Raw genomic sequence first — 15,997 nt, forward strand, 5'->3', positions numbered from 1 at the left:
TTATGTTCATTTTCCCATAAAATGAATGTTTTAAAGGATATCTATATGATTGATTATGCATGCATTGCATTATATTTCATATTACATAAATATTTTAATGTTTCCTCAATGTTCATGCATGTTTATATACTTAGTACATTTAAAGTACTAACGCATACTCTTTTGCCTACATGATATCACCATGTAGGGATCGGTGCTCCTCCTCGTTCTCCTCCACGTGGCTAGTTGAGATTTCATTTGAAGACTAATTTTTGTAAGTTCCCATATTCTGGGAATAATACTCCTTTATCTTTCTAGGTTATGATATCTTGAGATATTCAGACACTTACTATAGCACTTCTTTCTATTATGATTGAGGATGAGCTAGAAATTTGTCTTAGCCCCGTTAAGTCTAAAAGTTAGAGGTATTATTGAACATACGTAAGTTGAAGATTTACTATTATGATTTCTGTTTATTTAAATATTGTCATTACCTATGAAAGGCTAAAAGAATGCTAAGAGTCTTATTTGAGGTACTTTTGGGTTCCTCATTTGCCATGTCACGTCTAGGTCCTAGGATTGGATTGTGACAAACTTGATATCAGAGCCTGAGGTTTTGAATGGTCCTCGGAGTCCAACATACCACATTAAATAGGATCTTGTTCATGTTTGTGAAGAGCGCCATAAGTATGAATAGGAGACTATGGGACCTTTAGGAAAGTTTTCTCTTCTTTCAAATTCATGTCGTGGCTTAGAATGTCCTAAACTTTCCTTTAACTAATGACTTGTTTCGTGTTCTCTAGATAATGACTCGTGGAAGAGCACCTCCAAGAGCAAGGGTTGACGATGAGGACCACGCTCCTCTGGTTCCCAATGCCCTACATTATGAGGAAGGGGTAACCCATGCCGAGTTTCGCAATATCATTACTTTGTTGACTCAAGTCGTAGACAACCAAGGGCATCAAGGTATTCTTTATCCCCAAATACAAAATCCAACCTCTAGGATTTGGGATTTCTAAAGAATAAATCCATCCAAGTTGGATGGTTCTAAACTAGATAAGGACCCTACGGAGTTCATTGATGAGGTGTACCAGATTATGGCTATCATTGGTGTGCCACCGAATGAGAAGGCCGATAAGATGGGAAGAGTTCAAATGTGCCTTCCTATACTTCTTACTCCCATTGTAGCTAAGGGAGGCAAAAATCTAAGAGTTTATCAACCTCCGTCAAGGGAGTATGAGTGTGAGGGAGTATGATCTCAAATTCACTAAGTTGTCAAAGTATGCTTGCTTCATGGTCTCCGACCCAAGAGCTAGGATAAGGAAGTTTATTTCTGGTGTCTCAAGCTTGGTGTCCAAGGAGTGCAAAATGGGCATGTTGGTTAAGGATATGGACAACTCTCAGTTAATGACTTACGCAGAACAAATAGAAGAAAAGAAGTTGAGAGAGAGATCAAGGGGTTCAAAAATACTAGAGTGGATGGTGGAGGGTTTAACCCTCAAAGGTCCAGTTATGGTAACAATGGCAAAGGCTAAGGTGGGCAACGGTTTGTGGGACAAGGTTCCACCAATACTCCTCCTCCAAGGTTCAATAAGGACAAGGGTGCTAAACCAATGGTTCCAAGAGATAATGTTGCTGCTCAAACTTTCCCCACTTACAAAAAGTGTAAAAGGACTCATAAAGGGAAATGCTTAGTCAGCTACAATACATGCTTTAAGTGTGGCAAGCAAGGCCACCATGCTAGGGATTATAGATATGGTGGTGGTAGGCCTCAAGGACAAATTGCTCATGGTCAACAAGCCTAAGGAGGTATCCAATGCACCAACCATTTTTACGTCTTGTATGGAGATGAGAGGTTGAAGACACACCCAATGTCATTACTGGTATGTTAAAGGTTTTTGTTTTTGATATGTATGCACTATTAGATCTGGGTGCAAATTTATCATTTGTTACTCCATTCCTTACTAATAGGTTTGATGTGACACCCGAAATGTTAGTAGAGCCCTATTTGGTGTCTACCCCCATTGGTGAGTCAGTTATTGTCGAAAAGGTCTTTAGGGGTTATCTCGTGTCTATCTTGCATAAAGTTATTCCTTTTGATCTCATTGAGCTTGACATAGTAGATTTCGATGACATTCTTGGGATGGAATTATTACATGCATCTTATACTTCCATAGATTGTAGGACTCGTCAAGTCAAGTTCCAATTTCCAAATGAGTCCATCATTAAATGGAAGGGTCGTGATTTGGTGGTGAAGGGTAAGTTTATTTCTTATCTTAAGGCCTAAAAAATAATTTCTAAGGGTTGTATTTACCACATTGTGAGGTTTAGGGATGTCGAATCTGAAAGTCTTTATCTTGAGTCAGTTTCCATAATCAATGAGTTCAATGACCTTCCTGGTGTCCATCCGAAAAGGGAAGTTGATTTTGGTATCGATCTCCTCCCTCATACCCAACTTATCTCTATTCCTCCTTATTGGATGGCCCCGATAGAATTGAAAGAGTTGAGTAACAATTAAAGGACTTATTAGAAAAGGGGTTCATAAGACCAAGTATTTTTCCATGGGGTTCTCCCGTGTTATTTATAAGAAAAAAGGATAGGTCACTTCGAATATGCATAGATTACCGACAATTAAATAAGATGACTATTATGAACAAGTACCCACTCCCTAGAATAGATGACTTATTTGATTAATTGCAATGGGCAAGTCACTTCTCCAAGATCGACCTTCGATTCGTCTATCACCAACTATAGGTGAGGGAGTGTGATATTTCCAAAATAGCTTTCCGAACAAGGTATGGTCACTTTGAGTTTGTAGTGATGCGTTTTGGGTTAAGGAATGCGCCGGCGGCATTTATGGACTTGATTAATAGGGTGTTCAAACCTTACTTTGATACTTTTGTGGTGGTCTTCACTGATGATATTTTGATTTACTCTCAGGGTGAGAAAGAACATAAAAATCACTTGATAGTTGTGCTTCAAACGTTGAGGTATAGGTAATTATTTGTAAAATTTAGTAAGTGTGAATTTTGGTTGAAGGATGTAGCATTTCTTGGTTACGTAGTATCCGGTGATGGGATCAAGATTGATCCTATGAAAATGGAGACAGTCAAGAATTGGACTAGACAATTGTCTCCTTCATACATAAGGAGCTTCTTGGGTCTAGCCGGATACTATAGAAGGTTCGTCGAAGGATTTTCTTCCATCTCATCTCCTATGAGGAAATTGACACAAAAGAAAGTCAAATTCATATGGAAGGATGAGTGTGAGAAGAGTTTCCATACCTTGAAAGATCGACTTACCTCCACTCCAATTTTGACTCTACCAGAAGGATTAGAAGGGTTTGTAGTTTATTGTGATGCTTCAAATATTGGTTTAGTTTATGTCTTAATGCAAAATAGCAAGGCCATAGCCTATGCTTCTAGACAATTAAAGGTACATGAGCGTAACTACCCTTCCCATGACCTTGAATTGGCGACCGTTGGTTTTGCTCTGAAGATTTGAAGGCATTACCTCTATGGGGTGTATGTGGATGTGTATACCGATAATAAAAATCTTCAATATGTGTTCACCCAAAAGGACCTTAATCTAAGGCAAAGGAGGTGTCTAGAACTCCTTAAAGACTATGACATGAGTATGCACTATCATCCCGTTAAAGCCAATGTGGTTGCTGATGCACTTAGTAGAGTGTCTATGGGGATTGTGGCTCATGTGGATGAAGGAAAGAGGGAGTTGGTGAAAGATGTTCATCAATTGGCTAGATTAGGGGTAAAGTTATATGGTACTGATGATGGAGGTATGGTTGTTCAAATTAAGTCCAAATCCTCTTTGGTGGTGGATATTAAATCAAAGCAAGATCTTGATACGACGTTTATCGAGTTAAAGAAGTTGGTGAAGAAAAAGAAGATAGAGGTCTTTTTCCAAGGAGGAGATGGGGTGCTATACTACCAAGGTCGACTATGTGTTCCAGATATTGATGGACTAAGAAGTTTGATCTTGATAGAGGCTCATAATTCTACATACTCCATTCATCCCGGTTCGACAAAAATATACCAAGACTTAAAAGAGTTTTATTGGTAGGGTAGCATGAAGAAGGATATAGCAAGGTTCGTGTTCAAATGTCCGAATTGCCAACAAGTGAAGGCCGAACATCAAAAGTTGGGTGGCCTATCCCAATACATTAAAATCCCTACTTGCAAATAGGAAGATGTGAATATAGATTTTATAGTGGGTTTGCCTCATATCCGAAAATGTCATGATTCGATTTGGATAATTATTGATAGAATGACTAAGTCGGCTCACTTCCTACCGGTTAAGACTTCTTATAGTGCCAAAGACTATGCCAAGTTGTATATTCGGGAGTTAGTGAGGTTGCATGGTGTGTCGTTATCCATTATTTCGGATCATGGTACCCAATTCACTTTACACTTTTGGAGATCGTTTAAAAGGGCCTCGGTACTAAGGTAAAATTGAGCACTGCAACCCATCCTCAAATGGATGGGCAAGCCAAAAAGATGATTCAAATACTAGAGGATATGTTAAGGGCTTGTGTGTTGGAGTTTAACGGAAATTGGGATGATCATCTACCGATCATCGAGTTTGCCTATAATAATAAGTACCACTCAAGTGTTGAGATGGCGTCGTTTGAGGATTTGTATAGGAGATGATGTAGATCCCCAGTTGGTTGGTTCAAAGTAGGTGAGATGACCTTTTTGGGCCCCAATTTGGTACCTGATGCTTAAGACAAGGTGAAGATCATTAGAGAAAGGTTGAAGATGGCTCAAAGTCGTCAAAAGTCCTATTCCAACACTAGAAGAAGGGATCTTGAGTTTAATGTGGACGATTGGGTGTATTTGAAGGTTTGACCCATGAAGGGTGTGGTTTGATTTGGTAAGAAAGGGAAATTGAGCCCTAGGTATGTAGGGCCTTATAGAATCATGAGACGTGTTGGCAAGGTTGCGTATGAGTTGGAGTTGCCATTGGAAATGGACATGGTTCATCCGGTGTTCCATGCTTCTATGTTGTGAAAATATGTGGGTGATCATAGTTCTATTGTTCCTTTAAGAGTAGTGAATGTTGAAGAAAACTTGACCTATGAAGAAGTTCCTGTTGAAATTTTAGACCGGCAAGTTAAGAGATTGAGGAACAAAGAAGTTGCATCTGTTAAAGTGATTTGAAGGAATCAACAAATTGAAAGTGCTACATGTGAAGCGGAAGTGGATATGATTAAACTATACCCTCATCTTTTTTTCTCTACCTAAACCTAAGATATTAAGTTGTCCTTGCTCAATTACTTGAAATCCTTGCATTTCAACTTTTCTTTCCATATGCTTGCAAAAATTATGAAATATGTTTCGAATGATAATTTAAATTACACTATTGCATTAATGATGGGTTGTTGGTTTACACTCTACTCTACTCAAGCTAAGTCTTTCCTCATTCGAGGATGAATGTTCCCAAGGGGGAGAAAATGTAACACCCCCTAAAAATATTGTATATGATGTTTCAATTCTCGATGAAAATAATATCGCTTCTCTATTTTGGTTATATTGCTTAATAGGATGGTCCAAATTTGGTTATTCAAATTTTTAAATAACCCTAACATCATTACCTAAAACTTTTTTGAAGACCATATTTTAGGTTTCGTAGGTTAAGTAGGTCAAATAAATTAATTGTTGCAAGATATGGTGTTGTGATGAAATAGCGTATTTGTAGAAGAAAAATTATATCTCACTGTAGGATTTTCCAAATTTGTTGATTCTTGAACGTCATGAAAGTAGACTTCTAGAGCAACAATTCATATGAAGACACCAAATCCTAATGAGGAAGTTATCTTTTCCAAACACAACTCCGAAAAAGGATATTCCGTTAAAAGAAGGTTCATCTCACCAACTATTGAAAGATCTAGATCCATTTGATATCACTAATGACATCAATAGTTTTCCATTTGACATCACCCATGCCATCACAATTTCATTAAATTTTCAGGTTTTTCTTTATAATTATTTTAATTATTGTTAGATCCCTTCTTCACACCTATAAATACTTCTCAAGCAACTCTTCTCTCTATACAAGTTTCTTTACTCATTCTCAAAATATAGTTTTAGTTATTAGTAGTGTAGAAATACTATTCCGGTGATTCATATACTCCAGGTAGTACACAAAATGCTCCGGCAAGAAGAAAATGCTAAGATTCAAGAGTATTAATTAAGTACTTTGATTCTGAGTAACGCTTTGGAGTCCAGGTATTTAAGGTTTCAATGAGAGTATACCCTCCACTCTCATGCCTAGAGTATTTTGATTATATGATAAATTATGTTTATTTTCTTTAAGCTTTACTATAAGTTATCTGGGTGTTTATCCATGCTTTTTTCTACCCATGTAGTCTAAAACTCTTTCAACTAAATATCTTAATTTCAAGTAATATTTTCTTATGGATAATTTGTATTTTTACTAAATAGCATGAATCATGGTTAAACTAATGATTATTGGTCTATTTTGATGCAACATGATTTCATATGTATGAATTGATGGTTTCCAAGTAATTTCTCTATTTATCTCTTTAAAGGTTCTTCAAATTCATGGTGGATTGTTTAAAGCATGATTTTTAATTGATGGATTTCAAAGTATTTATGCATAATTTCATTTACATTCATGTTTGAAAGTTAAAGTGATTTGAACCCACCTAGTTTTACTATATTTTCAATGAAGTTTGACTTGAAAATTTTGACTTCAACTAAATATTTATGAAAGTAATGTATATGATCAAAAAGGAATCTTATAAAATAAAAGGATGATAAAATGCTATGAATAATGGATTCTTCATGGTATAAGAAACATTATTGCATATTTGAATCACTAAAGGTTTTAATGAGCTATTCCACCGAATGTGATGTTTTGAATTCTCAAGCTATATGCTATGACTATTTTGAAGTATGAAATTATTCTGTGGAATTGACTAAGCACTGAATGGGTCATTGAGGTGGGATTCGATAAGGAAATCCTAGTACCAACCCTTTGTCTCATTAACTATATGCCAACATAGGAGCCCTTGTAGGCTTAGGCTAATGGATCCACAAATAGCCCTTAAAGTTAAAGTTAAAGAAATGAATGAAGTTGACGGAGTTCTATCCGGCAAGTAGTCTCCTCGACCAACGTAGGGGGTTATGTTGGATTCTATGTAATAGCTCGCATGGTTTTAAATGTCGGTTATGGTCATTTTACCATAAAATGAATATTTTAAAAGATATTTATATGATTGATTATGCATGCATTGCATTATGTTTCATATTAAATAAATATTTTAATGTTTCCTCAATGTTCATGCATGCTTACATACTTAGTACATTCAAAGTACTAACGCATACTCTTTTTCCTACATAATATCACCATGTAGGAACCGGTGCTCCTCCTCGTTCTCCTCCACGTGGCTAGTTGAGATTTTGTTTGAAGACTACCTTTTATGAGTTCCCGTATTCCGGGAATAATACTCATTTATCTTTCTAGCTTATGATATGTTGATATCTTTAGACACTTACTATGGCATTTCTTTCTATTATGATTGAGGGTGAGCTAGAGACTTGTCTTAGCCCCGTTAAATCCAAAAGTTAGAGGTATTGTTGGACATATATAAGTTGAAGATTTACTACTATGATTTCTGTTTGTTTATTTATTTTTATTACCTTTGGAAAACTAAAAGAATGCTAAGAGGCTTGTTTGAGGTACTTTCAAGTTTCTCATTCGCCATGTCACGTCTAGGTACTAGGCTTGGATCGTGATAGTAGAGAACCCCCTCCAGATATGCCACTGTACTCTTCCAAATGAACCACATTATCACCATAAGATGGCTTGAAAAATAGTTTTAATTTTGGCATTTCCAAATGCTACCACCTTTCAAAACTATTTTCATAACTTGTATCCATGGACCTAGAAGTCCTACCCTAGTAATATAGTAATCCTATACCTTCCTATAAAATTCTCCCTTAAAAAAAGAATGTGACATAGTCTCAAGTCTAAAATAAAGGAACTGTAAAACAATTACAATTAGGATCAGCAGAGCTATTCGAATGAGCTAGGAGTGTTGCAACTGGAACTTTTTCATTCCAGAATCTCCAGGCATAAAAGGAGATCTTTAAAGGTAGACGTTTCATCCAAATCTTACTGTAGATAACTAATTCTGCACCCCTGATTTTGAGTTTTTCTCACACACCGATAGAGAACTTTCACGTGCTTGTAGCTATCCTCCAAGGTTTGTTATGCCTATCAGTGCGACTAGCATTCCCTATTCTCCTTCTACATTATCCATAGTATTATCTAATAGAAAAAGGTACATTCTATCATAGTTCCATCATTCAACATCTAAGAATTCATCAATGTCAACATAGATAGGTTATATATAAACCCTCCTATAAGTTATCAAAAGGACCCAATCATGTCCAGTTCTCATACCAAATTCTAGATCTCCCTCATCTTGGTTCCTACTAAAAATTTTGTTCAATTCTCTCCCTGTTAGCAAGCACCATGTTCCACACGTGAGAACCCCCTTTCGATTGAACTAGAGTTTTTATTTGACTTTTATAGTACTTGTTCCACATAAAGTCTGTCCAGAGGGACCTGGTAGTTGTATACCTTTACCATAGTCTTAGATGCATACCATCAGATAGTTCAAACATGGATCTAAATCCTAGGGCAACTTTTTGTTTGGGCAGAAAAACCTTGTCTTAGGCTACCCAATGCTTACATCTCCTTGTATCCTTGTTACTCCAGTAAAATTTTGCAAAGATCTTGTGTGATTCTTTGCTGACACTTTAGGGGTATTATTACTGAAAACAAACTTTACAGTACACTGGTTATCAGAATTTCCTTGCTGCTATAGGATAATATCCTGCCCTTCCAAACTTGTAGATTGTTTTTTTACCTTTCTTATAAGCTCAGAATAGTAAGACCTCCTCTTATTGGCATGAGTTATTGGGCATCCTAAATAAGTTAGTGGGAATTTCCATTTTTTCATTCATGTCCAATGCTCCACCATATCTTTTTAGTCCAGAGACCTTACATTGATGTATGTAAAATATATTTTTTATTTTATGAACTAGTTGACCATACTATGTTTCATACCCCTGTAATATTTGCATAAACATTTTTAGGGACTCCTTATGTGCTGAGGAAAATATGATAGTGTCATCTACATATGTTAGATGATTCAAATTTGCAATTTATTTTGGTAACCCATACCCTCTATACATTCCATCTTCAAATAGAGAATTAAAGATTTAGATAACTCTTCAGTAGCAAGGATAAAAAAACTAGAGGATAGAGGATCTCTTTTCTTTACCCCTGTTGTTGAGTGACAAAAACTATTGTCTTTCCCATTAATCAAAATTAAGTACCAATTGGTTGCAACAAGTCTCCATATAAAATTACAATAACCTGCTACTTATTTCCTTTGTATCAGTATATTTTTGTCATTTAGAATTTTTTTATAGTGACCTCAAGTCTTTTATGACTTGCTAGATGTTCGTTCACCTAATTGTTCATTTGATTTTTATGCAAGTTTTTATGTTTTGGAGTTTTTAAAGTTTGAACGGTTGACTTTTACCAAAACTTTAGGAAAATGACCTTAGAATGCAATTTTAATGGTTCCGTTAGCTTCGAAACATCAAGTTCGGTCTAGAAGGACCTTTGGTTCGGGTCCTGATGCTTCAGAACTCAGTTTGAATAATCTTATAGCTTATGGCTAAAATAAAGGTTAAGTGTGGAACCCACTTTATATTGAGACGACCTCCATTGAAAGTTTTGACAGTTTTGTTGAGTCTGAAATGCTTTTTTAATTAGGTAGCATATTGAGTTTGCATTGGTGGGACCCCAAACAAATTATGAAAGTTCATTCAACAGGTCTTGCTACTACAGTGCCAAGGCTCACTCCTGCAGAGTAGTTGACCAGTAGACCTCCACAGTTGTGGTGCCTCTTCCGCACTTCCGACATCACACCAACAACGATAGGGTCACCGGTGTAGTGATTTGAGTGATTAAAATCACAATTCTTCCTTCATATTACATTTTCAATTTCGTAAGGTTGAGCTCAATTCTTGGCAATTTCTTGAGTGAATTTTTGCTTTAAGCTAGGGATTGGTTTGGGGGTGTTGATATGGTCTCCATTCTCGCTTCTAAACCTGTAAGTATCATTTAAATTGATGAAATTGGATTAATATGGGTTTCTTGAGCTATATTTTAGTTGGTCGGTTGTATGTTGATTTAGAGCTTGGATTGTGTCTATTTTAGGGCACAAGTTCCTTGAGATAGTTCAAAACTATGGATAGAGTCAATTTTGAAATTCCTTATGTGGGTCCCATAATGCCATTTTTGGCTAGAATTTTAGACCTATTTTTAATTTTTGCAAGATGGTATGGTTTCAACCATATTGGAGTCGTGATTATTAATTTCATAGAGTGGCGTCAATTGGAGGCGGTTAGGGAGGGGAAAACTCTAGTGAGCAGGTTTAAAAGTGTGTGTGATCGTTGTCTAGGTAGGTTATGACTTACCAATCTTAGACTTTGATAGAGTCCCATTTAAATGATAGTAAACATGCCTTAGTCTATATTTGGGTATTTTCGGGATACAAGCATGTTTTTGCCCTATCTGCGATGCCTATCATCTTGTGATGAGATAAATGTATGTTGTATTGTTAATTTTCATTTATTCCTGACCTTACCCAATGCATAGGCTAGTGATTGCTAGAAAATTGCTATTTTGGAGCTGTTATGCCTTAAACAAACCCTCTGATGTCGGTTCGAAAGGTTCTAGCTCCCTGTATACTTATGTAGTAGACTTGGGTCTGATAATGTAAAGCTTCAGCTAGATGATAACCTTTCCCTTAATTCTTTTCCATCCATAATCTCCCTATGCTATGGCCTAGTGCTATTCGGTTATGAAGTATGGGCCTTATTGGACTATTTGGCATATGAGGTTTGGGTTCGAGCTAGGAGTGATCCTTTGTGACTCCGAGGTTGGGTTTTGATCCATAGTATCCCCTTTTAATTGTACCTAATGAGATTTGGGAGTTTTTCAGAGTTTTTAACCATGGATCAAATCTTGGCATGTCTTTTAGTCAAGTTTGAGTCGTAACTATTCTATTAGCCTCGGTTAAGTCTGGGTGCATTGGTGTTGGTCGAGTCTGAGGTCCTGACTGTTCTATTGGTTGATGAGTCAGAAATTTTGTACCCAGTTTAGGCTTTTAGATCATCAAAGTATGTCCTCGATGCTTGTTTATGTCTATTTTTGATGAAAATGTGTTTGAATTTCAGATATGAGAGCTCAAGGACAACTTGAACACAAAAAATGCCCAAAAACATGAAAAATGGGAGATTGGGCGAAAATGAAGATCATCTAAGTCACCTCGGCGACTTCCCAATTGATTCTGAGCTCACAAAAAAGAACAAACATTTTGACCCCAAGAATTAAATCAGATCGGCGATAAAAAGGGCATTCGCTGCATCGACAAAGCCAATCAGTAGACTCTATTGAGCTCGCCAAAAGTCACGGAAACTTAAAGGCCAATATCAACTCTGAAAGGGCGATTTGGCGATGGAGACACATACTTGGTACATCACCAATCTAGTCAGCGAGCATGATTTGACTCGCCGAATTGGCCACGAAGGGTATTTTTCTAAAGATTTATGGAAATGTATAAATAGCTCTTTTTGGAGAGAGAAAACCACTTTTCAATCTACTGAATTCTATTGTACAATAAAACCCTTTGTTTTTATTTTGGGAAAGAGTACCTTGTACTTAGGATTCTGAGAAACTTCTTGGGAATTGAGGAATTTTTGGATTCAAATCATTAAAATCTTTCAACCAATTAGAGCAATAAGTGAAAATCTTGGTAAAAACTCTTTTAATTTTAAGTATGAGAAGCTAAACCCCCATTCTTAGGGGTGTGAAAATGTAATAAATGCATGATTTCTATTTGGGTATTGTTTAATTGCTAGATATATAGTTGATTTGATATGGTGTAACACCCCAAAATATTTTCTCCAAGACTCGAACCATTCTTTATATGTGTGTAGACTCGAACTGAATGACTTCTAATTGTATACATGAGTTAGGATCAATTCCTAAGTACTTTAAGAGTATTATATGTGGTTTAGGTTCATAAGGGATCTCTAACACCAAGCCAAGTCCAAAGAATTTCTATCGGCTAAGTTTTCGAATGAGTTCGTATAAGGGTCAACTTCAAACAACTATATCTCCTAAAATATAATGCATTGGGTGGCTGATAACCTATCAAATTATAGGTATTTGAGTCTTCTTTTCAACTCCACCAAAATTGTATTTTTTTGAGTTTGGAGTAAAATATTATGATCATTTTACTGAAGCATGTCCAAATAGGACAATTCGGCGAGCTCATTAGCCAATTTGGCAAATCGCCGACTAGTTCGGCGAACCACGACCTAGCTGGATGAATAGTAATCAAAATACTTCAAAAATTGTTGGATTGGGTGAGCTAAAGTACCATTTGGCAACTCGCCAAATAGGTCGGCGGGGAGACCTCCTGCTTGCCGAAATTACCGAAAAAAATTATTAAAAGGTAATTTTTCTCAATCTTTCAACCTAATAATATTCTTATACATAGAGATACTCTCAAAATCCCAAATTCTCCTTCTCCCAAATATCAAGAACTTCAAGAAAGGGATTTCTCCAATATTGGAAGATCTAAAGACTTCAAGTTCAAGATTTTCTTCACAAATCCATAGATTGGTTTCTCAACTTATAGCTACAAGGTTCCAAACCCAAGACTTTTATCAAATAACTCTTAAGATTCAGGTTTGTAAGGCTAACACAACATTGGAACGAGTTCTTCCACGTACCCCTTCATCTTTATTGATTCAAGTTGAGTTAAGTTGGAGTTTTCGAGTTCCTTGAATTTGAATTCTTGAGTTATCTATTGTCTTTTGGGTTCCTTGTACATATTTAAAATATGTATTTATGTTGCTCATGATTTGAGTATTTGATTTAGATGTATGTTCATGTATTCATTCACATGAACCCTAATTGAAGATTATATTTGATTTTGAGTATTAATTCTATAAGAGTTTGATGTTTTCACATAAGTTGATTTTTTTTATTATTTTGAACATGGATATCCTGGGCATAAATGATGGTTTTGAGATAATGTTTTAATGAGTTGTGATTGATTTTCAAAAATATATTTCTGAAAGAACGTGATGAGTTGAGCATGAGTCGAGCCCGAGTTGAATTGAAAGAGTCTTTAAGATTTTTAACCGTTTGATCTTGATTTCACTATGCATTATTTTGAGTCAAAATTGCATGTTTTAAAGAGATTTAAAAGAGTTGAGCATTTAATCTCAATGAGTGGATTGAATTGAGTTGATTTGAAAGAGCATAATGATTCAGATGAGATTGAATTTAGATGGGAGTCCAATGAGACTAGTCGAAAGTTTTGATTGAACCAAATTGCTTAAGTTGCATGAGCATATACAATTTTAAGAGTAGTATCGAGCACCAAATTGAGTGAGAGTAAAACTCAATAACTACGTAGTCAGCATAAGAGAGGATTGAACCATTAAAGTTGGATCTTTCTCTATTTCATTGTCCTAAAAAGATAGGACTTGATTGATTGGTGGTTCCATATTAGTAGATTTGTCCTTTACCTTAGCAAGTATTGGATGGATATTGCAACGATGTCGGTTCATTGTCCATCACCTACTTATAGGTGGTGGGATTATTGTTGGTTAAGAGAGACTCCCAGATTATGCATGAAAGTATATGACATGTTTTGAATAAGTTGCATATTACTGAGTCCTTCTTAAAGCATTGTTATATTTTATACGTTCATGTCATACTGAGTTGGGTGAGTTTCATTCTATCTTGAGTACCTTTGATGTATTTTTATTTCATTCTGCCATATTATATACTCGTACATTCCACATACTGATGTCCATTTGGGCATGCGTTATTTTATGATGCAGGGACAGGTGTTAGAGATCATCAACAGGTGCTTCATTGAAGATCTATTTCTTTCCTGATAGTGGTGAGACCTCATTACCTTTGGAGGAATCATATTCATTTTTTCCATTGCTTATGAGTAGTTTTTTTAAGGTAGCCATGAACTTGTCTTTAGCACCATTTAGTTAGTATAGATCTAGGCTTCATACACTAGATAGTGATGGATTTATTTTGATATCTTTAACTCTTGATTAGTTTTTTTTCAAACTATGCTTTTTATTTGAATGATGGAGAATGATGATTGAGTTAGCCCACTAAGATTTGTTTTTCTCTTAAACTAAGTCTTTTGCTTAATCAATGAATGTGTGATCTAGCCAAGTGGTTTGCTTGGGAGCCAGCAATGACTTCTGAGTGTCGGCCACACCTAGGGTACCCTCTCAGGGCATGACATATGGGTTTAGTTATCTCTTTTTTAAAAAATTCATAATTTGAGGTTGCAAACTCTGATTTATTTTAGATCTCTAGTGTTACTTGTGAAAGGCCATTAGAGTGAAAGATATAGTTGATAATGACTACATTTATATCATTTGATACCTGAAGCAAGAAATTGTTTGTCTAAATTAAACTGCTGAGTTGATTTTATTGATTTACAAGTTGGATTTTAGCAAACCATGAGATGTGGTGATTAATTGATATATAGTTATCACTACCTTAAATTCAGCATACCCATTGATTATCAATTACTTTTAGCAACTAATGATATCCAAATCAGTATAATTGTCATTCATGCATGCATACTCCTAGGATTTCCTAATTACTGTGAAATTTTCCTTGTTTAATGTCTTGAAATTGATCATTTTTTACAAACCAACTGATTGTTCACTTTTAGTGATCAAATTTTACTAATCCCCCCCTCCCCATTTACTTTCATGTATAAATTGAAAAAACTTACAAAATTCTAGTGAGATTTGACATTTTATGTAGTGAATTCCTTTCATCCATTCCTTGTGGGATCGACCCAACTCCTTGTTGGGTAATAAATTGTATATGGTCATCTACAAATCAATTTGTAACAGTGTAACTGAATGTTATCATTAGCCATGGTTAAGTCCGAGCACATTGTTCTTAGTCGGGTTTGAGTCCTGACACATTGTTCCTACTAGGTTCTTTGGGGTGCCTTAGCCACGGTTTGTGTCCAGGTTTCGATCTCTCTGGTTTGGGATATGTCTATCTTAGCTAGGATTCTCTTTATCTCTTCTATGTACTCATCGGGCTAGTGAGGGTCCATTTTTATTATTTTAATTTTAATTACGCACGAGTGTATCTTATTGGCTTATGGGGCCCAGTTAGGTTATAGTAGTTGTTTTACTTTATCTTTCCACTTCGTGTTTGATTATTGAGGTGCATGGTTAGGCCTATTGCTATTATTTCTTTCTTTTGCCTCCTTGTTACCATTTTACTTCTTGCTTTTCATTATGTATATGTTTTCAAAGCTTAGTCGGGCTATGATTTCAACTAAGTACCCATTGTTTTGATTTCAACTGAGTACCCATTGTTTTGATACTCATGCTATACTCTACATCTATTTTTCTCTGATGCAGATCTGAGCACCAGCCAATAACGTTGATCTTGTGCATAGCAGTTGGATAATCAGAGATAGAAGGTGAGCTAATGGTGTCCTAGTTGACCCGTCTCCATCTATATATAGTTTTGGCTAGTCTTTTCTATTTGAGACAAGCTTGTACTACTTTTTGCTTATTTTGGATTCTATAATCGATTTAGAAGCTTTGTACCATCATCCACCAAATAGTGGGATTGGATTTTATTGTTGTATATGGTTATGTTGATCTTTTCTTCTGCTTTGCGTGCGTTTCATTTATCGTGTATTTGGTTGTCTTATTCAGTTTCTAAAATCTTTCTTATTTCAGTCTTTTAAAGAATGGCTAGTACACGTGGTGCGGTGGTTGAGGATGATGCTCCCAAGCAAGAAGATAGAGCCCCAACTAGTGGTCGGGGCAAAGGCATTCATGATAGGTAGTGCCAGCTTAGGATT

This window comes from Solanum dulcamara, chromosome 12 (assembly GCF_947179165.1).
Source record: "Solanum dulcamara chromosome 12, daSolDulc1.2, whole genome shotgun sequence".
NCBI classification, from domain to species: Eukaryota; Viridiplantae; Streptophyta; class Magnoliopsida; order Solanales; family Solanaceae; genus Solanum; species Solanum dulcamara.